This window comes from Plectropomus leopardus, chromosome 19, assembly GCF_026936395.1.
Source record: "Plectropomus leopardus strain MGB_pleo_1.0 chromosome 19, ASM2693639v1, whole genome shotgun sequence".
Taxonomy (NCBI): Eukaryota; Metazoa; Chordata; class Actinopteri; order Perciformes; family Serranidae; genus Plectropomus; species Plectropomus leopardus.
In genome coordinates this window covers 18,165,120-18,189,089 of record NC_142194.1, presented here as the reverse complement: position 1 = coordinate 18,189,089, position 23,970 = coordinate 18,165,120, and the positions used below count along the sequence as shown (strand labels likewise).

At 40.0% G+C, this 23,970-nt stretch overlaps 1 protein-coding gene across 1 annotated transcript in view; it reads left to right on the top strand.

The window, feature by feature from the left end:
• The window catches only part of LOC121958652 (retinol dehydrogenase 13-like), a 67,463-nt gene that overhangs the window by 12,872 nt on the left and 30,621 nt on the right, over positions 1-23,970 (top strand). The gene's annotated exons all lie outside the window — the stretch shown is intronic.

Here is a 23,970-nt window from a genome sequence, read left to right as displayed (position 1 = left end):
CTTGAATTGCGTGAACCGACTCTGGCCGTGTGCGTATCTTAATGCCACACCAGGTGCCATCCGGCCGACTGGCCGTGTTACAAACTGACGCTACCAATATGACTGCATATAACTGACAGCATATCATACAGCCGCAAAAGGTGACTTTCAGCGTTGTTGTCTGGCGCCAGAATTACTAACAAAGCAGTATGTGACGACTCTGGATTGAGAACGGGTTGGTTGTTTCCATGCGGACATCATGACGTCGTGTTTATCTTATTGCCTGCAGTAAAAGTTGTCTCTGCATATTGCGATTTGTGTTTTATCCCAACATACACTTCTTAAAATATACTCAGCAAAGTGGTTTACATTACTGCGTTGATTTGCTTTTCATGTTTTGTTAAACAAACCCATCATCTCTGAGCCCATTCTAACACGTCTTTCTGCATGATGGTGCTCTTAATCTATTTAAGGGTTTGTTTAAAAGGCAAAGTTCCTCAGTGAACACAGGCTGCTTGTTGAGATTATTTCTGCTTGTTTGCACAAGTGCTTATGTGCATGATTGGTGGGGTCCTGAGAATGGACAAATACATACTTTTAAATGCCAGCAACAACACTGATGTTGATTTTTTTTACACTGATTAATCAGAATTCAGTTTTTGTTTTCTTGCCATTTTCATGCAATGGATTACTTCGTTTTTAGTCCAGTCAGGGAAAAATATTGGACACTAAAACTTTCTACTTCCATCCATCCATCCATCCACCCACTTCCTCCCTGCTTATCCCGTACAGAGTTACCGTGGCAACAGGGTGATCAGAGCCACCCAAGTGTCCTTCTCCCCAGCAACATTGCTCAGCTCCTCCTGGGAGATCCCAAATGTTCCCAAGCCACCTGGAGCACGTCTCCCAGTGTGTTCAAGGTGCCCCCCCCCGCATTTTGCACCACTGCTCTCAGTAGAAAACAACCCTCCTACATCCTCTCCGTGTGCAAATTTTTACACAGAGAAGAGGTTCAGAATGGCAATCAATTAGGAAATTAAGTAAGTCAGACTTTTCAATGTCCTGCAATACCCTGATCATAGAGGCTTGCAAATGTGAACATCTTAAAAATGGATGGACTGACATGAATATGTTAAGTGAGCTTCTCCAGCTCCAGGGTGAATATGAATTTTTAACAGAAATATTGTATTCAAAATCCATACAAAAAACAGCCATGTGAAAATTTTGAAAACTCTCCTGTGCAAGGTTACCTACATTGAGCAGCATATCCCAGACTTGCTTCCCCTTACAAAGCTTAGGGAATAGACTGCACTGCTCTTCACCAGACAAGCATTTGGCAAATCAGCCAGTTAGTTCTTATCCTTAAAGTCTCTTCTCTTAGGTTGCTTTCACACCTGAAAGTACGGACTAAGGATTTTTTGAGTTTTGTTACATTGTATACCTTTGGTACGGTTGGTTTGGTTTCACACTACAGTTAATGCGAATGCAGGAAGCAGAGCAGACAAATCCAGTAGGAGCAGGCTGCGGGATCAACGAGGACAGGTGGGGAATTGATGCACCATCAGAACAATAAACACCAGTGGCACTCGCACGGAGGAGATGTTTCACTCGTGGAAAGCTCTGAAGACGGAGCCGAAGCAGTAAGACAATGTACAGCCACAGGCAGACGAAAGACAGGAAGTGCACTGGCAAAACTCGTGGTTGGAGACAGAAGGCTTATAGGTTTACTGGGGCAGAGACGAGGACAGGTGGTCAGAGGCGAGCCCAGTCGAAGCCAGGAAAACAGTCTGAGAGCGAGTGCTGGAAGGTCAGGCATGGTAGCGATGACAATCTGGAAAAGAGCGAGTGAGTGAGTGGAGTGAGGCTGCTGAAATACTGGCTTGATTGGAGATGAAGAGCAGTTGAGAGCACCAGGTGGAGGTGATGAGGCTGATGAGAGGGAGTGGCCGCGTGGAGAGAGTGGTGGGGGCGGAGTAAGTGGAAAAAATCCCACAGCAGCAGGAGAGCGGCAGAGCAGACTGTTCCAGTGGAGTATAAATCTAAAAAACAGATGTACAATCTTTTTCGCCTCAATTAACGCTGACCGTCCATGTAATGTTGCTCCATTCAAATCCTTCATTTTCCTCTCAGTTCTTTTTTGGTATCCAGATTTATGTGCAGGTCCTAGCATAGCAAGAAAATTCACTCCAACATTAGCTAATAGTTAGCTGACATCAGTAAATTTTTCAAGTTTTATGGCCAGCAACCGTTATTTTATTTTCATTTTTTGCAATGATTGCATATAAAAAGTAACAATAAATAAAATTTTAATAGTTTTTTTAATAAGTTATGGCGATCATTTTGGTTCAAAATAAATTTTGGGGACCATAAGGCTATATTTATTTTGATTTTCGCTGGCCTTTGTGAGCCTCCCCCTGTGGCTGGGCCCCAGAAAGTTTTCCCACTTGTCCCTCCTACGGACGTCCCCGACTACAACAGAAGTGTTTTTGTGAATACACACCAACTGCTCCCCCTGAATCATTTACATTCTCACCACAGATCATCACTTAGCTTCATCCACTCCTCTTCACATGTTGTCTTGCTGCTGTCCTCTGTGTACAGAGGAAACTGGGTCAAACAGAGACAGCAAAGAAGGACAGAGACCCCGTAAACACACAGCTGGCCTCAGCCTGCTGCTCCAACATGCAGATGCAGACACACACATGCTCCTGCGCTGAGGGAGGAGGCTGCTTAGTGCCTTCAGGGAAATCAATCGTCCAGAAGAATAACACTGAGCTGCAGATAAAGATCTGATGATCCTGAGGGAGGAGCGCTGCATCTCAGACTGTGTGTGTGTGTGTGTGTGTGTGTGTGTGTGTGTGTGTGTGTGTGTGTGTGTGTGTGTGTGTGTGTGTGTGTGTGTGTGTGTGTGTGTGTGTGTGTGTTGGGAGGGGGGCTTAGTGTTTAATAGGGTACACGGCTCCATTTTGCACAGAAGCTGAGTCTGTTGATGCTTATTCACCTTCTGGATCATCATCCTGTTTTGTCACTTAAGCAAAATCAATTAAACTCTTTCATTTCGTTTTTCACAATGCAACACAAGCCGCGTTTGCATAAGGACCCCGTAAATGTGCAGTCAATATTGACATTTGAAATGATACACATCATCATCACCACGTCAGCCTGTTTAATCTGTGCAGACGTATGTGTTTCCATCACATATGCCCTGATTATATTTATAGTAGCTCGTCAGAATCAGTGCCAGGATCAAATCTGCCAAGGACAGATGGCACTTCCCCTGTAAGCCACAGCTTTTTAATAAAGAGCATGCCATGAAGAATACAGACTGAGGGAAAAATGAATAAGTGAAAAATAGCATGAGATACAGAGAATATATTTCCTTTATGCAGTCAAACATGAGAACATTGCAAAGCAGGAGAGAAAAAATGCTTCCTTAGAGGTTAAATTCACCTCACTGAATCCTTTTTTATCCACCGTTAACTGAATTTCCGATTCCCTGTTTAAATCTGCTGGCAAGTGTGCAGGGTGGAGTATTTTTGGTCTCCTTTTAAGAACTGCCAGTTTAGACATGATTCATTTTTAGCAATCCAGACTGGGGCATCTCGCTGACGCTGACGATGATGTAAGAGCTTCAGTGGGCTATGACTGTGAGGGACCCATCATTTTTTGGCATGTCTGCAGAGACAGGAATGCAAGCACAACACTTCATTTAATGCTGAATGTATATGATAGACTTTTACCAAAATATTTTTAGAGGCCCATATGTTATTGCCATTCACTCGAAGCAAAATGTCAAAAATGTAATCAAAAGAGTACTTTATGTATTAGGTCTGTGCATCATGACAAGTCAAAATATCTCAACATTTAAAGGCTGCAGCTTCCCTGCTCTCTCCACCACTTCCATTTCTGAAAGCTCTTTGTCCTTCTAAGATAAGAGAGAGACGATTAATGAGAGATAAGTCTCACAGCCATAATAGCATACCAGCCTTCGGTGTCGGGGTTGAGCTTCTCGAAATGCTGCAAATTTGGCATCCTTCTAATGTCATCGACTTCCAGGCTTTCTGTAATGTTTGGCACCCTCTCATCAAAGCACAGTATAGATCTGTGAGGAAAATTTGGGATGATGATGATGATATTAGGTTATATAGAGGGAAAATTTTCGTACAAGCTGTCACTTGAAAACAGCATGAAAGACCATTTTAAGCCTTTGCTAGATTTGAATATTTGATTTGATTCTGTCGAAAAACATCACACAAGTCCGAATATTCACAAAACAAACAAAATAGAAGAAAACTGAAAAATCTGATATATGAAATAACTAATGACAAAAAAAACTATATAATGTACAAGAAAAGTGAACCTCTGATGCTCAATTTCAGTGTCATACTTGTATTTTGGGTTTCTATGAGCACAGTTGTACATGCTTTAATGTTCAAACAATGCTTTATGTTCCTCATACTGTGCTGGACGGAACCTGTTGCTGAAACGCAGCAGGACAACGTCAGATTAAGATGCTGCCGGTGATGACGTGATGTAAGGTGCACAAGGGTGCTGATAGGGCTGTCAGGAGGGATGATGGATGGGTCCCACAAACAGCTGACTTTGACACGGGAGTTTGGTGTTTGCTTCCCATGTGAATGTGATGTTTTCTTTTGCTACACCTTACCATGTGCTTCCTTCCCCAAAGCCTAACTGTTCATGACTCTTTCGCCTAAACCCAACCATCCCGTGGCAGCATGTGTGTTTGTTGACATCCTGGCATTGGTTGCCATGTTGCTATTGTTTCCTTAACATAAGCATGTGGATTTGTTGACATCATGGTAGCGGCATCTGGGAGTCGCAGACGGATACCTCACTCGTAGTCCACTGACAAAAGCAGCATCATGTGATGAGTTGGGATGAGAATGTGTCGGATGACCATATAATGAAATCCAGCATGGTCTGACATCGTTGTGTCTCAAAAGTAGAAAAACCTTGGAGAGTCAAAGGCATTAGGTTAGCCTACATTTACATTGGCTATGTTTACCTCCTTATTTGAAACTTTGGCCATGTTTAATATGAACATCTGACATTTTAACATTATATTTATGTATGAAGTTATGTACGACAATAAATAGAAAAAAGCATAATTCCATTTAATTTAACATTCATTTCATATGGTCTCAGTCTGTCCTAAACCATGATGACAACTAAGAGTGCTTAGCCTCTGCTACAACTGATAGTTGTTACATGAAGATTGAATTATTGGGATTATCATACAAGTAGTGTGTTTGTTTACCCATCTCGCCTCTTCACGCTCTTTAATGAAAAATGATTTTAGACCTTTATTTAAATACTGTACTAGATTTCAAGTTTCTCATGTCATGCTGTAAGTTGTTCCAAACGTTCTACTTTGGATATGCATAAAAGTAGAGCTTAGAGATGTCCTTTGCTGAACCACACAGTGTCGTATGAGACATATCAGATATACTATATATAGACCTATATCATATCTCTAGAGCGCGCACACAGTATCGTGCAACGTGTTCTAGCAGAGAACATCTCTGCACGCTCATCTCTGCACCCCATTTTCTCTTCTCCCACTTGTTTCCCCTCTGCTTTAAATTTCCTTCTCGCCCAGTTTCTCACCACCATCCGTCCTTACCGGGAACTTCCTCTCCCTTTATTTTCCCCATTACCTAACCCCCATCCATCCCCATTTCTTCCCTCCACACTTCACACACCCGCCTTTATGGATGGGGGTGCATATCAGAAAAAACTCTTCCCCCAGGATCCTTAAGTAGGTCTGACGTAGTTGCATGTGAAGAATGACGCAGATGTATTCATGAGAGTATGTGGTGTATTCTGCAGGAGAGAAACAGACAGGAGGGGGGGAGTGTCAAAAGGGAAACAGGGGACCGAGCGAGAAGGCAGGAGCGAGAAATGGAAGAAGACAGGAAAATGGGAGTGGAGAGGGAGGTTACTGAGGGAAACAGATGAAGAGGGGGAATGTGAGAGGGGACAGATTGATGAATGAATGTTTGTGCGAAGCAAATGCCAATTTACTACACCAAGCAAGTGTTTCAAATTGAAGTGATGTTTAGAAAGAGGCTGGAGGGGAGGAGGATCCACTTGGGTTCAAAGCTCCCCCTTGTTTTCATCTCATGAGTGGAGTTTGAAAAACACCAAAAATAAACTCAACAAATTATTTAGCCATTACCCAACAGTGATTATTTGCACATTGCCAAAACACTGTGCATTGCGCTGTATCAACATAACAGCTACAAGCTAATGTATCAGCAGTTTCACTTGACTACAGATGGCTTACAGGAGTTAAATAGCAATCTCTCGCATACTGCAAGCGTTTTAGGTCTGCAGAGATGATTGATCTCACAAGCCCTTTGTAGAAATGTATTAAGATGCATAGGATCTGTCTTAAATATTTGCCTTTTTCTGCTCTTATTTAGAATTAGCATGGGCAGATTATGAGACAATGCCCCCCTGGGCACAGATATGCAAAAGGCCACACCACAGCATCTTGTTGGTGGTTTTGTAGTCATGTTTTGGTTTCTCGTTGTAGTCATTTTGTGTGTCCTTGTGGTTGTTTTGTTTCGTTTTGTAGTCATCTGGGCCACTTTGAGGTAATGTTGTGTCTTACTGATGTAATTTGGCATCTCTTGGACGTAATTTCATGTCACTTCTGGTCTTTTTGTGTCACTTATTAGTCATTTTGCATCTCCTTGAGGTTGTTTAGTTTCATTTTGTAGTAATTTGGGTCACTATGAGGTAATATTGTGAATTACTGATGTAATTTGGCATCTCTTAGAGGGATTTTTATGTCACTTTTGGTCTTTTTATGCCACTTTGTAGTCATTTTGCGTCTCCTTGAGGTCGTTTTTTTTTTTTTCGTTTTGTAGTCCTATGGGTTACTATGAGGTAATTTGGTGTCTCTTGGGGGTAATTTCATGTCATTTTTGGTCATTTTGTGTTGCTTTGTAGCCATTTTGTTTTGCCGTATGGTTGTTTTGTATTTCTCTGTAGTCATTTAGTGTCTCATTATGGTTGTTATGCCCAGTTTTAGAAGTTGTTTTTGGTATCCTCGCAGTTCCTTTGCCTCTCTTTGTGGTGGGTTTGTGTCAGTTGTGGTCATTTGAGGTTCCTACTGGTTGGTTATTTTGAGTAACATTTTGCAGCTAAGGTCCCCTGACACTTTACGCCCCTGAGCCTATGCTCGGTAAACCCAAAGTTCTTTAGTGAACAAATCACTGACATATCATCACGTTTAAAGTGGATATAACTTTCATGCAAACAATTGTTTATTCACATATCCAGCAGATATGCAGCAATGTTGTCATTTATTTGGATGCGCAAAATTCTGATGGAGATCTGGAAGTGATAAATCCATTTACTGCGTGCAGTAAGTGCAAGCAGCAAGTATTGTCAGAAAATTGAAAGTCATGATAGATGCGGTCCATACAAAATAAAAAAGATAAATAAATACAAATTTCACACAATAGACCGATTTGCCCACGATCATACTCTGACCTACCTCTTATACATTGTCACACTATTTCCACAATGTCATGTGATACATTGTTATTGTAAATATAACAACTACAGCAGTAGCTTTAAATGTCAGCACTGAAACATCTCATCAGTTACATGTGACGCCTCCTTGTGGGAGCACAGTGTGCTCAAGAAAGTCTCAGTTTAAATTGATTACCACGGTGAACCAATCTTGGGAGAATTAAATTTAAATCAGTTTTCACTGGAAACAGAATTTAAGGCTTAACCAGAGTAAATGAAAAACAAGCCTCTTTAAACTGGTAATGACTACAGCAACAGCACACTGATAACCTCAAAAGAGAACGTGCCTGTGCACATAATAGGGTATATATCCAGGACTGCTGGCACCAATGTGTGAGGACATGTTTGTGTGTTTTTCTGTGTGAGCACACATGCACCAAACTATGTTTTTCACCATGTGATATTTACTTCAGCTTAGGACAATTTGTCCCCTGCCCAGTTAGGCTGTCAGCAGGATACCTGGGGAAGATTTAAATGGAAACATGTTAAACAGACTGACTTTGATCTAAACAACAAGTGATTAGACAGTGATCCTCTTCTGAGATTTTTAATGAAAATCGGGCTTGACTGTAAAGCCATGCGTTCTGTGTTTTCAATTAAATGTGAAGTGGCAGGCAAGATGACTGGATTCAATTTTTCAGGTTTATTTATATTTGCCATACTGTGCGACACAACTAATCTGAGAGCCAATCTGCCCTCAATTACTGCATTTATAAATTACTCTTGAAACATATTATCATATCATCAAGAGCTGATGTATGTAAACACCATTATATCTTATTTTTAGTACTATAATATTAAGACTACTGACACAGCTATTAACCTTTATTTTTGCTCTGTTTTCTTAACGTTCAACATATTGTGCTCTCATTTTCAGTGATATGTAAAAAGAATGCAAACTTTACAAGCAAGGAGATATATCATCAGTCCACATCAAATTTCCGCCTCAGAAAAATCTGACCCAATTCTTTTACATTTGGATTCATAACGTGTCATTTAATTATATAATGGAAAAAATGTTGACATATATTCTGTGTAATTTAAATGCTTTCATTTCCGCACTACAAAGAATAAAAGATGAGAAATATTGAATCCCTTATTATATTTTAGTGGCATTAAAGTAAAATCATAAAATAGTAAATGCATGAAAAATGTAAAAAATTTTGTTGTAATTTATTGTTTTATGTATATTCATTAAATTTGCTCTTATTTTTTTAAAAAAAAATCCATATTAAGTTCAATTGAATCACTTTGTTTACCATTGTTGCGCTGCAGGGGACAGATACTTAATTAACTCAAAATAAATAAGATATATATATGAAAAAAAGTTACTGGCATGATTTTTCACTTGTTTCGAAGTCAAATAAAATATATTATTTTGTGATTTGATAATTCATGCATGAAAGGGATAAAATATCCAAAAGCAGCCCTATACATTTTTAATTGTAAAATGTAAACTCTTACTCTTTACCCTTCGCTCTCGTGTAATTACTACTGCCTCTAGAGGTCAACAGCGTGTTGTTACTAAGATGTTTGTGATCATATGTGATAGAGAACATAATTCGTTGTTCTTGAACTTCCTTGGTGTGAAAAGATAGAGGTCGGCACACCGGGGAGCTCACCTTAAAGGGTTTTATTCTGTGAAATAAGTGATGTTCGAGCCCAAACGCTCTTCCTCAGACTTAAGTCTCTTGGCTCGAAACATCACTTATTTGTCAGAATAAAATCCTTTAAGGGGAGCTCCCCGGTGTGCGGACCTCTATCTTTTCACACTGTGGTTTATCTTGGATCCAGCACCCACTACGGGATGTGTGTGTCTTATTTTTGAATCTCTTGACTTTCTTTGGTACATCCTTTTACCTACTTCTGTGGCCTGTTATCCTCACCTTATAGCTACATACAGCATACTGTGACCTCCTCCTTGTACTCAGCAGAAACAGCTGATGTTCAGTTCCACCCTGACTCCTTATGCAGGCTTTAAAGTGTTAACAGCAGGTCCAGAAATAAATCTAAATCTGGAAATGAGATCCAGCCTGAAATACTTCTTGCGTGTTTATAAAACCACAGTGTGTGTGCTGAGCTGTTTTTTTTTCTCTTGGTGACGTGAACACTAACGTGTAACACTAACTTATTGAAAAGATTTAGCTGATGATGATGGGGATGATTGCAGCACGGTACAAAGCACAGCGGTGCTTTGCTCCCTCCTCAACATGAGTGCTGCAGACTCATCAGGACGCCATAAAAACACAATTATCATATTTCTGTGTGCCAACTGTCATGGGCTAATCAGTCAAGCACAAAAGTACTGTGTGCCACACATTAGTTGCATCACTATATACTGTGCTCTAAATGACAGCATTTTAGAGTGACAGCTGGGAATTAAACCTTCATGCATGCAAAGGAGGGAGAATGAGGAAAAAATTTATGACGAAGGGGACGTAGAGGGAGCAGAGATTTGCTTTGGTATGTTGTTGTTTTTCCAGGGAGGTTTTTTTTTCATAAAAATTACTTATTTAAAAGCTCTTTTTGATAAAAAAAAAAATCCCTTCATGCCTTAATATGGCCGAGGTCATAGTCTTTGTCCTCATCTCTTCAGACATTTGGAAAGACTGAAGATCTAGTGTATAAGACTCATAAGAACTACCTTTACTAGTGATTCTGTCTTTGTTTTCACTTGGTCAGATAATTGTTGAGAAAACTCGTTTTTTCCCTCCCGTGTTCCTGTGCTGCCTTTCCCTCTTTTACCCATTGACACACCTGCCCTGCTTCAGCCTTGTTAGTCCCTCCCCGCTCCTCAGTTTTCCCCAGACAATCAGCTCCCTTTCTGTTCCTCCGCCTAATCACCTTAAATTCCCATCACCTGAGCTTCTTCACTCCTTTTCTCCAGCAGTTCATCCCCTCGTCAGTCTAGTTTGTATTGACGTCCTGGTTTTCAGTTCAGTCTTTGTTGGATCCTTGTTTTGGTTACATGATGTTCACTTTCCCAAACGTCTTTCTACCCACTGCTCTGTTTCCTCGTTCACGTGGAGTATATTCCACATTATTGGCATCCCAAACCACCTAGTGAGGAGTGGAAGTGGGCTATAAAACCCAGCAACAGCAACCCTACACCAATGCCGACCCATTGACCATGTTGAATGCCATATTGTCTCCGTCAGTAGGATGTCACTCCGAGATGAAGTGGTTGTGGGTAGGGTTCGGTTTTGGAAAGACCTTAGCGGTTACTTTGGTTTCAAGAGTGATATTTTTGAGTTCCTGTTGGGTCCACCTGCTCTGCATTTCATGACAGATGGGATTGATTTATTGAGTTTTTGACATAAACTCAACCCTAGAAGTTAGAATCTGTGTTTCTTTGATTGTCGTTAGTGTTTTGCAGTTCAAACGCAGAAATGCTCAGCCATGTTGTTGACTTCTTATTGTGCTCATGATATGTATTAAGTATGTAAAAAACATAATACGGACATGTTAACAGGGTAAAACACTTGGTTTTTAGTGGAGGGGGTCTTTAATGCACATTAAAGTTATACTGTGCATTAAAATTACTAATGCAAAAAGCTATTTAAATTCACTTGGTGAACACAGTGTTAATTTGTTATTGTGAGCATGATTTAATTGGCTGTGTAGCTGCAAAAATAAAAAAAAAATAAATCTTATACAATAGGTCTTAAAAGGGTTGTGTTTTTTTGCAGACTCCTAGGTAACCCCAGCTAGTTAGCAAACTTTCCTTTAATAAAGAAACCATGGAAACTATCATAAAAGTGTTTTTCCTGTGATTATGTTGAAAGTTATATCACCAATGCTCTTTAATCACAGTCAAAGAAGTGTTCACTGGATAATTACCACAATTAAACCAACAGATTCGTGCAGGAAAGAAAAAGACTTCCTGTTTCATTTATTTCTCTAATTTATCCAAAACATCGATGCCCACAGCTGCACAGAGGGGAGAGCAGAGAGGAAGCTCGTAAGCTACCTTTTTGTTGCTGCTTGGCAGCCTTAACTTTACCATCTCAATTTACAGTCGTGGCTGCTGTTGACTTCCAGATCGCTCCCCTGCATCTGTTTTTATTTGGGCCATTCTTGCCAAGACGCAACCCATTCAGTCAGACAGGCCAAAGTGCTTTAAGAATGATTAAATTTTTAAACTCTTTTCCCATCGCCTGCCATTGTACGTCAACTGCAACCCAGCTTTCAAGAAATGCTTACGTAATGTGTGACAAAATTTAATCAACCTCTGAGTGTGTTGCGTAACAAGCTTAAACCAGAACCTCAGAACATACTGTAATTATATCTTGGCAACCTGATCCAGATATAGAGGACATAATGGGTCATTTGATACTTAATCAGTTGCTGTTAAAGCTTTTCTTCTTATTGTGTTGACTGAGTTTATTCTCAGGTTCAGTCTGAACTTCACAAGCTGTGATTACAGATCTGGTCTGATTGCTGTAGGTGGAGCTGATATATTTTTCCAGACTAATTTCTGATGTAACTGGCAGGAGTTTAGACAGAGAGATTCTTACGTGAATTCAGCTCAGTGAAACTTACATAATCAATAGGTGTAGGCCATAAATAATAATTCTTCAACATTGGCAGAAAAGTAAAGTAGGATGTTACATAATATATGCACATAATGTACAGTACAATGTCGCATTTCACAATATGTCACAAAAGAACTTGAAATTACATAAGTGAGATGGATTGGTAAATTCACACACATTACTAAAAGGTGCAAGACACTGTCTGTAAGACTGTTCTTTTTAAGTGATATTGTCTGTTGTTGCATATTTTACATCTAAATTATATCAAAAATGAGTTGATTCAGGGAATGAAGGTAAAACCATTAACTTTAAAAGATTCCCCATATTCCACGGAGGCGTGAAAGGTGAGAAAAACAAAGCTTTCTTGACAATACAAGGTAACACAGCGTGACTATTCGATTTGCAAAGGGTCATTTTTGTGGGTGACATGTTCCTTTAAGACCACATGCTGAACACTTATCTATCAAACACATTTCATATATTTCCCTGTGCTTGTGCATTTCCGTTCTTGTTAAGCCAATTTTTTCTCAGGCAAGGATAATAAGGTGGCTGATTTTAGTCGTTGCATCTGCTCACAGTTCTTCTGAAAGAACATGGAGAGAAGTTGCTCTTTTTTCAGTTTCATCTTTCTCTCTTTTCTATTGTAGAACCCTGATTTCTTCTTTTGTAAAGGCATGGATAATCAGTCAGCCAATCACGACCAATCAGGACCAGGATGGTAGGCTCTTTAGGCTAACTCAGAAATGAAAAAAGCCCATACTACACATAGATGTGAAGTGATAAAGATTTTAAAATCACTTCAGTTGTAGTGGACCCCTCCACAACTTCGGGCCCTGTTAGTATCCTCTGCCCACTCCCCAGTCCTACATCCCTGCTGGTGATGTAGACCCTTGGTGCCTTAGTGGTTAAAATATCCTTTCTTTAAAGAAAAAGACTATTAATATCTCCTCCTCTTCCTGGGCTGCTTCAGTGCCAGTGTTTCTAAGGGAAAACACTGAGTCACAGCTACACTGGTCAACACAAGGACATCTTCTGAGTTTGGCTTCTCTGGGTTTTTTAGATTCAAATTACGTGACAAAAACTACATTGCCACGGGCTACCTTTGTGGTGCCAAAATCTGTTATTAATGGCTTTTTTTCCTCGCTTGAACAGCAAACATGCATTTTGTTGTTGCCCAGTGGAAGCCGTATACTATCTCCAAAATGTCCACTTTCTTTAAGTCCCATTTTCAGCTTTGTTAGAATGTATGCTTCAGATATTCCAGTGGATTTTTCTGTTGTTCCTTAAGCCTAAAAAGAAGGCAAATTCTGCAGCTCCTAAGGGCATATATCAGTTTATCTAAAGTAAGCAGACATTTATTGTTGTCATTTAAAAGCAGCAATTGAAATGGAATACATGTTGTTGTTTTTGTTTGTTTTTTGTTTCTTTTTTTTTCTTGGCAGCTAAAATTTAAGACTTCAGGCCCTGACACACCAGTGGCCTCCAGTCAGTGGCAGGCCATCTGTGAGCGTCTGTTGTCTTAGTTTTTGTGGTGTGTACCATGCTGCTGGCACTGGTTGGCCCTTTTTAGCTTTGGCGTCTATTTTTGACAGGCCAATTCAGCATGTTGAATCGTCATCAGAGGTAGCGTAGCCTGTCGGTGAATGAAATCACTCGAAACTTTTTGACCAAGACACAGGCAGCATGAGACAACAGTTGACCTTAGTCACCACTAGCTCTTGGATTGTAGTTTGGTGTGTCTGGGCCTTTGAATGTAAGACGCTATTATGAAGAATATACATAATCAACATTACAAAAATTAATTGGAAGTGCTTTTTATTGTAAAGAAGAAATGACCCAAAAATTTGCAAATTATTAAAAAGTACAAGACAATTATTAAAAAAAGAGGTAAAAAAAGACAAACCATAAAACAAAACCAAAAAAAGAAATAGCAAGAAAACTAACAAACAATAAAATGGCCCGGAAAAAGTCCTGAAAAATTACATTAATTCTGTAACATTATTTAAAATATTCAATCAGGGCAGTTAAAAATATATATATAGTTTTCCCTAGTCTTTGTCTTTGTCCTTAGTTTATTTAAAATAATTTTCTAAATCTATTCATGTCTTAAAATGTGCAGAACATTTCATACCAACTTGCTCATTGCCTTTTTTCCAATGTTCCTGAAAGAAATCGTACTAATTTTCTCCGGATTCAAAGGTGCTGCTCAGAAACTGCCATTGCAAGAGCAAAAATTAGCTGTTCCCACTCTTACTTTGATAAGTATTATTTCACCCTGCATTGATAACAGAATGAATTGCAGGCTCGATGACAAACAAAAACAAAAAGAGAAATTGCCTTCCTTCTCGGTCTGAATATCACAGATAGGACTGGGGAAAAGAGCATTTTTCTAGCTCACATATTCAATCTGTCTCCTGTTGTGCAGCAGTGATTTTCTCTGTTTACCCCCCAAAACTTCAAGCTTCTGCTTTGAAATCAGTTTGACCTTCAACTGTTTGGTGACCTCATCAGCCGAGAAATATCCTGCAGTACTGGAGCAGACCCTCGGCTCGCTTTAATGATGTGAAAAAATTGAAGAGCAAGCAGAGCTGTCTTAATTACTTTATATACAATGAGATAATTAATGAGGTAGTCTATGCCGCCTCGTATTTTTAGTGTTAATGCAGTTAATGAGATATAGAGCTATTGTTTCTTTCTTCTCCAGCTTTCAGAGGAGTGAAATCATTTTTCCTCTATTATTAACGCAAAGTACTCTGGTTGTCAGTCCCACAGTCAAATAAGAAATCCTCCAAGCTGCTGCTTTTTTGAAGCATCTCATCTTTTTTCATGATGCGTTATGTATTTTACAAGGAGTGAATGGCTTTCTCAGTAGGATTCCTGTTTGCTTCATAAAAGCCGTTTCTCTCCTCAGTCATTTTAATGACAAACAACAAGCATCCAGTCATATCCTGTTACCAACCACGGCGATGAATTGAGATTACCCTGGCAACATAGGCGGGTGTGTTTATGCCAGATGCAAAGCAACCACTTCAGACTGCATGGGACTTGCTTTAATCACCTCTTGGAAACCAGCAGAGTGTGTTGTCGGGACCAATCAAACTTTGTCTGCGCAGAAAAAACACTGAGATCACAGGTTGTGACAAGAGATCAGGAGCAGCGTGAAGCTGTCGGGAGTGAGTGTGATTCACGTCTTCGGTTCATTCACAGGGGTGTACAGTATGACTCACTCAGGCCTCGACCTGCACAACTTTTTTCAGTTCTTTTCTATTTTCAGCCACATCTGAATCTGCCTCCACTGCGTGCAGTGTTGAAGCATATTAGAATATTATGTGTGTTATGTTACAGCAAGATACATAAAGTACACATAACACAGCAAACCATTAAAAGCTTACAAATATTCAATATGCCGCACAAATGGGCAGATAGCGGCAAATAAGATGTGTAAATAATTTAAGAAAGCAAATCTTGTAAAACCACAAGTGTGCCCTGATTCAGTCATTTAGTGTTCAATGCCTGTGTGTTATGGACATAGGGAATAGTATATGGTACCACTTGGATTTGTTTCTATTATACTTTTTTTATGGCCACATACATTTTTTTAGTTTTCTTACCTGACACCAAACCTGAAGTACAGTGACTTGGCTAAATAAGCCTCCTCATGTATGGCACTGTCTTTCAGGAAAAGACTATTAAGGGCAATATTATTAGTACATTTGAATAGCTTGACTTTGCAGCTCTGGATGGACATTTTTGTGAACAGAAAACAAAGTGGTTATAGCACACAGCCTTGTGGTTCTCCAGCTCAGTGGAGCCTATTGTATTTACTTCACCCTTGGGGAGTTAACAAATCTAAAAAAATGTTTTATAGTTTAGAAGATGGTCACTTGTTTTGTATGTAAAATCTTAAAATGAGAAGTAACGGTCACTGTAGTGAGTAAAGTACAATATTTCCTTCTGAAATGTAGAGGAGTAGAAGAAAAACAACAGAAATACTTCTAGCACCTTATTTGACCTGGAATATAATAAAAAATACTAATAATGAGTTACTAAAATACTCAAGTGAAGTACAACACAAAAGAACTTGGAGAAAAGTAAATCTTTAAGATAGTGCATTTTAATTTCAAGCTGTCTCATAAAATCCCTTTTTAAATCCATCTCAACAATTTCCGTTTTGGAATTTAATTGCTCAATATGAGCGTGACAAATTAAAATTTATGAAATACCAATACCATCTCTCCTGACTCTAATCTCCCTCCATAAGTGTGTCACAGTAGCTGAAAAAGATTCATTCTCTTACTGGCAGTGACTTCATGCAGTGCTGGGTGACTGCCGGCTGAATTATCTGTTGCAGACAGGAGAGTGTATGGAGAATGTATTCCCAGAGATTGTCTCTATGGTGCAGTCTCGGTTAAGGCTGATGGTGGTGCCGTGGGTCTTGAGGTGAGCAAGTCTGGAGCGTGACGTCAACGCTAAAGCCTCTTCATGTCAGTGCAGCAGGGCAGCCAGCTTCATCACTTAGCCACAAATGTGCAAAAGCTGCGGGGACAGGATAAACTGTAGCAGTTGCTTATTTGATTCAGGGCGAGAAAAGGGGCCAGTTTGATAAATGAGTTTGCACAGAAATGGCCAACTTAATTTTTTTTTAATCCAGACCACCATAGTTTCATTCGTTGATTCAGTGTTGCTTCAAGCTGCACAAACACTAATTCAGAAGATATCTGTAGCTTATGTGTTAGCCTGGTTAGCCTAGAGACTAAACATAAAATTATAAGGAAAATGCTTTTGGAATAAAGTCAGGGTTTTTGACTCTCTGCTAATAATTTCCCATGTTGTACTTTTTTTTTTGTTTGAAAAGAGGCTGTATACATTAAAAGGCCGTGACACACCAAGCAAACATCAGAGAACTAGCACGATTAAAGCCCCCTGCTGCGTCACATTGCCGTGTCTCGGCCAAAAAGTTGAGCAGGAACACACCAAACCAATGACCAACATGCACATAGCCTGTGTGAGAGGAGATACCCCTCCATACCAGCAGATGGCGATCATCTGTAATAAAAAACCACAAGACGGACATGATGCTAGTTAGCCAGTTAGCACATTAACAACACAACCCAATACTGAAAGAACAAAGCATATTTACTGCTGTGGGCCAGTAAACAACAACACAAACTACCAGGAAACGTTTTTGTTAAGAACTAAATGGTTATAGAAAACAAGTTTTCTTCAACCTCCCTCCCTCTTCACTTTAGCTGTTTGTTTACTTCCTCACTTCTGTTTCTCTTCTCATCTGCTGAGCTGAACAGCCAATCAGAGTGATTTTATTCACTGACAGACTCCACAGCCACTGCCAGTTCAACATTGAATCAGCAGAAAAAAAGCTGATAAGGGTAGACGAGCTCCACACCGCAGTGATGAAGGCCAGGGGTGCTCGCTATCAGCCCAACATGGGCAGACGGTTGACCATTGGCTTGATGTGTCATGGCCTTTAAATTGACATGCTGCCCGAAAACGAACACAAATAAATCTGGTCCGTCCCCCTGTGAAACATTTACAAGTCAACTTCTGCTCAAGGTCATAGACCAAACATGTTGCAGCTCAGGTATCCGACAAACGGATAATGTCAGAACATTCGGCGTAAATGTCAATGCTTACAATTTGACTTCCAGTGCTTTGACAAAAAACAAAGACCTACAGGTCTGATTGTAGAGTTGTACAGGAAACTATTGTGGTGTTTATTCACAGCAGGTAGATTCACAGCCACACAGAGTTTCTGTGCTCTTTATCCACAGCATGCAGCGAGGGGACCTCACCAAGGGGGACAATCCTGTCCAACAGAACTATTTTCTCAATAATGCAAAATCTATAGCCCGGCAGGTGTCTTAAATACCCCTCACACTAATTGAGAGCCTGACTGGAGGGGAGTCACTGAACAAGGCTGCAAATGAAAGCATTGACGGAAAGTGTTTCCTACCTTATAGCTTGTCGTTAAATGTCACAGCTATTGAGGTGGGCAGCTCAAGTATTGGCTTCCTTACAGAAAGTAAATCTCGCCCAGGTCTGTTTGTAATCAGGGGACATGATTAATCTCTGCTTGTCTTAGCCAACTAAGAAGCCATTTAAATTATCCAGTCAAGACAATGCAGGAAATCACCCCCCCATGTCCAGCCGGAGATGGCGCTTTGCTTTCCTGCTATCAGGGAATTGCGGTGGACATGAATCATCTCTGCTGAGCCGCAAGCTGTAATTCTTCTGTCACAGCTGCACCTCTTGTTTCCCCACTTGTTACCGAAACTCATTAGTAGATAATTGAAAGTAACGACACTGATTATGAGGAGAGCTTGAGCAGCATCCCAGGGGTCTTTGCAATTTACAAGCTGGCAATGACATGCGGACGATGCTATTGTCTACCACAAACCAAAAGGGAGTTATGCTGTTTACAGGCAAGAAAAAACAGTAGTTTTGGGTTGTGATTAATTATTATGTTGTGTTTCAGCATGTCTTTCTCAATATCAGCAATGCTGACCTCCAAGGTGAGCAATGGAGTTTGTCTTTTTCCTTATTGAAAAAAACTGTTTGTGTTTAGGGGATGAAATAAAAGACATACCATATGTTAAAGGAAAAATCTAGACATTCGATACCATTAAGAATACTGATCTATTTAATTTTCACTTTGTCACCATCTCCAGAATACGAAGCTATAATGTTGCAACTTACTTTTCTGTGTGGAGCCGGACATTCAACAATCCTTTCAAGAGGCAGGTATATCACTTTCAGTCTGTCTCAGTGGACCATAATGCACTGCAGCCACAAGCAGCAACATTTGCCTTTTCCCAACTGTATTATTTATTGGTTTTGCTATGGTTCTCTCTCGCTCAAGACTTTCAATTTTTAGAAACAAAACCCTGAAACCATGCATTAATAAATGTATTATTCAAGGACTTACTATCGGTATGTAAATAAGCTTCCTCTTTTTGCATTTACAAAGCTGTATCCTGTACTCAAATCCAGTTTAACTTGTGCAATATCTGACTGACAGGCATGGATAATAAAGTTTCAAAAAGCTTGGTTAGATATTGTGAGACTATAATTGATAAAACACTTTATTCTATCTATTTGAAGTTGTTGTGACTGTCAATTCAAACATCTCCAGGAATTTCTGAGACAAGAAATACCAGAAATATTTCAGTAAAAATCCTTTCTCTCCTGTGATCAATCTTTTTTTTTCTAATCTCCAGGAATCACTGGTTTTAATGCTCCATCTCCTTTGTTGTTTTTTTTATATGGTTATTTTTACTTGCTTTTACACTTCTGTTTGCCATTCATGCCATTTACCCTTAAGTTTCGCCTTTGAATTTGGATTGTAATATGACATGATATCTTGTATGTTAAATTTTGCATTTTTCATTACATTTTTAGCCTGAGGGTGGCACGAGAGGAAAATTTAAAGATGATAATAGAGGATGCAAAGGTTTTAGCTTTGGGAGATCATGAACTTCATTGGTAAATTTTATCTTAATCATTCTATCATATTTAGTTTTTTCATCTAAGGTTGCATTTCCAACCAAATCGGAAGAAAAATATTGGCATTAAATGCTTCTGCAAACCACGGATACATTATACTTCCAAGTTATTATATAGTGGATACACTAAAAGTATATGTTTCAACAGAGCTGCGGTTAATGTGTTGTCAGGTTTAAGCATAAAACGTGTTTGTTATAATAAGGAAAAGATCATGTTTTGGGTTAATATATCCCGTTTGGTGGCCAAAATCCTGGCTGCAAAAACAGCATGTCTCTGTTGGCACTATCCCTGCTGACGGGTCATTACAAAACATCCACGTTTGAAGCCTAAAAGTCAATAAAAACACAAAAACAGGTCACTACAAAACACCCACATTTGAAGCCTAAAAAGACAATGAAAACAGTGATAGGTAGCCAGAAAACACCAATAACTAGAGCCTAAACGCCAATGGAAACACACCAACAGATTGCTACAAAACCCCTACATTTGGTACTTGAAGCAACACTGCAATGGAAATGAAAATGCTGCAATGACTAGATAAACCACAACTGGTTTTGTTGCTTTTTTTTTTGTTTTCATCTCGAACAGTAATCTAAGTAGCTGCTGCTTGACAACCATTTCACCAGGTGACACATCGCCTATCATCCCCTCAGTCTCCAAATGACAAAGTCAGCTCATATATTATGTCGCTTTAGAAATATTGACTTTACTTGTGTGAAATGTTAGAAATATAATGCATCTGTGGTTTGCAGAAATATATAATGCCAGCATTTCTTTCTGGCGATTAGGCTGACATTTTACCCTTTGCAGGTGCTACGAGGATTACATGGTCACTGTTTGTCGGTTCTGTGCAGGTTTAGTGGCTGCAAAAGCAATCTTTTTGTGAATCATCCCCTGTGATTTATACTCTATGGACTATAAAGTGGGCAACTGTGGCTCAGGAGGTATAGTGATGGTGATCCCGGGCTCCAGTCCGCATGTCGAAATGTCCTTGCGCAAGATACTGAACCCCAAATTGCTGTTCCTTTGGTGTGAGAGTGTGCTTAAGCTGAGTAGCAGGTGGCGCCTTGTATGGCTGCTCAGGCCACCAGTGCACGATTGTGTGTGACATGTACGTAAAAGTGCTTTGAGTGGTCGGAGGCAATATATAAGTGCAGCTCCATTTACCACAGAAAATAACCACATCAAATTTGATTGAAACCTTGTTGTCAAAGTGGTGCTCGAGGGACGGTCAAAGCGTCATTTTATTCATAATATATCATACACTGAAGGTTAAAGCCAATTTCATGTGGCAATCTGCTTAGTTGTTGTCTTGATGTTTTTAAAAATTACTGTCGAAAATGGAATCAAACATATCTTAAAGGGGATTTTTGCATTTCGGAGGAGAGAGTACATCACATGCACATGCAGCAGTCTTTGTATACTGTGTCCTGTTTTACAGCACACACTGTACTGCATGCTTTTTTCCGTGCAGAGGAAGCCAGTTTTGCTCAGAGGTACAGATATGGTAAAAATGCAGCACAAACAGGCATCCTCCAGCTTAATGAGCCATCCGTGCTGGAGACAAAACGCCCACTCCAACATAAAGGACAAAATGTTTTAGTATCTTAAACCACAACAAAAATCCACAATCAAACACTCTGTAAGTGCTCCTACAGTAGCGCCGCAGCCAGGAATACAATGCTGGTTTCTAAAACAAGAATTCCGGTGCTCTTCTAAACTGGGATCGTCTCGGTTGCTATAGCAATGGTGGCAGATGACCACACACTGTCTGAGAGTTTTTGTCTGGCGCTGAAAATTTAGTGGCATACCTCAGACAGCAAACATACAGGGCACAGAAATAGGTTTGTGATGGACTACAGGTTTGCAATGACCTAAAAACCCCAAATTAGGTTAAAACAATTTTCTAATGGTTCCCTTGTTCCGAATATTTAGGAATTTTATCCTTGCGTGACTCCTTCTCTGACACACAAACACATTGTCCCACTTGACACATCCCTTCCCGCTCTGCAACTCTCTTTCCCTCTCTTTTTCCCCCTCTCTCTTTCCCAGTTCTCCAGCTGTGATCAGACACTATTTCACATGATGCCTGAGTCTAGATCTGAGGGAGCAGGGAACATCCCTTCACAGTCAACCCCTGCTGAGATCACTATCACTATCCCGACTCTCAAATCTGCGGCTGCATTTCCAGCGTCATGCCTGCAGCTGTTTTGCAAAACACATCGGGGACAGAAGAATAGTTCACGCCATGGTGCATCCGACGGTTTCAGAGTGATTCATGTGTAGGTGCAGAGGCAGGAGGTGACGCAGGAGGTTTAATACCGTACAGTGTGTTCCCTGTAGTGTTAAAATGAGCAGAAAATATCATTACTCTGCAGTCTGCAACTTAGCAAACTTAAAAATATCTCTGTTTACTATGCATTCAACATCCAGAAGAATGCTTTACTCGTTTGCCCACTTGCACAGCTGAAGCTACTTTGAAGCATCTATGTAAAGCAAACAGCTGCTGCGTCTTTTTTATTGTTCACCAGCGGGACAGAAATGCTCAGTAATTACATGTCTGTGACCTCTATTTACACAATCTGTCCTCGTGTGAAAAGGCTTCAGAAAACAGACTATTTTTTAAGTATCACCAGGCAGAATTTGGGGGTTGTGAGCTACATGTACAGCCAGATGTTTGAGCTGCTCTGTTCAAGGTTAAAAGCTGCATTTTAGGATTAACTTGCTTCATTAAGACATTCATTAAAATGTTCAACATTTCAGTTGGAACATGTGCTGCAAGAGCACCTGAATCATTTAAGATTTATACACCCCGGTGAGGCTGCAAGGATTTGACAGTTTCTTTTTTCTGGCAAACATCTCATGCTGTGATAACATCAAGTCGAGAGTATGAGTGGGATTTTTTTAGGGGGGGCGGGCTGGCGCTGACTTGAAACTGTGTCATATTTGTCCAAGCGGTACATCATAGAGATCATGGTGACATGAATCAGGACAGTAAATGGTCTCCCCGTCAGTCACACAGTCACCTTATGTTACCGACATCAGCCCTCGCTGAGAGAGCATGACTGAAGAGGATTTAACACTTGATCGCATGGAGACAGCTGCATCCAGGGAGATCACTTTACGAGCCGTCCATGCTCCTGGACCACCTACTGAAGGCTTAACATCCAGATTCCTCCAGTCCTGGGAATCAATTTGGTTTAGCTGACGGTTTTTGAAAAGCTGCAGCTAAGGAGTAATCCAGCATTGCTGAACCTTTACTGGGTCATTTCAGCCCAATCTGAGGAAAAAAATATTTTCCTACTTAAAGCAATGCTTCCCCACCACAACATGTTAAAGGTGCATTATGTAAGTTCTTGCCACCCAGTCCAACCGAATGGGGGCAGTATTTCACCCTTCAAACGTCAGTCTACTACTGTGTCCATACAACTGCAATTTACTGTTATCAGTCTTAAATAAAGGCAGCTCGTAACTGACAGAGGAGAGAGAATAGAGCCGGTCAAAATAAGACTGCTATCTTACGATCTTTACGTTTGACATTTGTGTATAGTTTGCTTTATAGCTTTTTAGCATAGCTTAGCTTATAGTTTACTTTGCTCAGTTTGAGTAATACCACAGAAACAAGAAAACAGTCACATCACGTCATTTGAAAAGTTTATCGCGAGCTTTAAGCCCACAGTTTGTGTTGTCATTAGTTACACTGAACAAATGTTTCGGTAAATAGCCAACATTAGATGTTACTTACCAGCCTAAAAGAAAAGTTGCGAGTTCAGCATCAAACTGCATCTTTTTGCTCTCCAAGAGCTGTCTCCAGCGTTGGAAAGCCACACCAATATTTACTCTAGTTTTGCTTCTCCTTACGTCGTTTCTTTTCTTTGCTGCGGGACCTTGCTTTTTTGTGGGAACTGCTTGTGATGGGGATAACGGTCGTTTGGAGCTTCTGTCATCGCTGTGTTTCTTACACAGGTGATAATTCACTGAGACTGGAACTTCTATACTGTATCCATTGACTCTATGCTTTGGCTGGCTCAACTTCTTCATCCTGTCCTGTGGCACACTAGACGCTACAGCGACTCACTATCGCCTGTCTCAGAGACAGTTTCACTGATGTGTTAATTGTATATGTTTCAGATATAAATTCATAACCATTCAAGTTAATGAAAGTGTTAAAATTCCTTAAAAATGTAACAAATAAGGTGTTAAAAAGGTAAAAGGTTTGATAAAAAATTGTCTAAAAGATGCTTCAAAATATTTGGTTAAAAAGAGTATTACCTTCAATGCAAGGTCTTTTCTCAATGCAGAGTGTACCACCCCCTCTGTGTAGGTGAGGGCATTGTGGGTAAGAGCAACTTGGCTGCAGACGACAAAT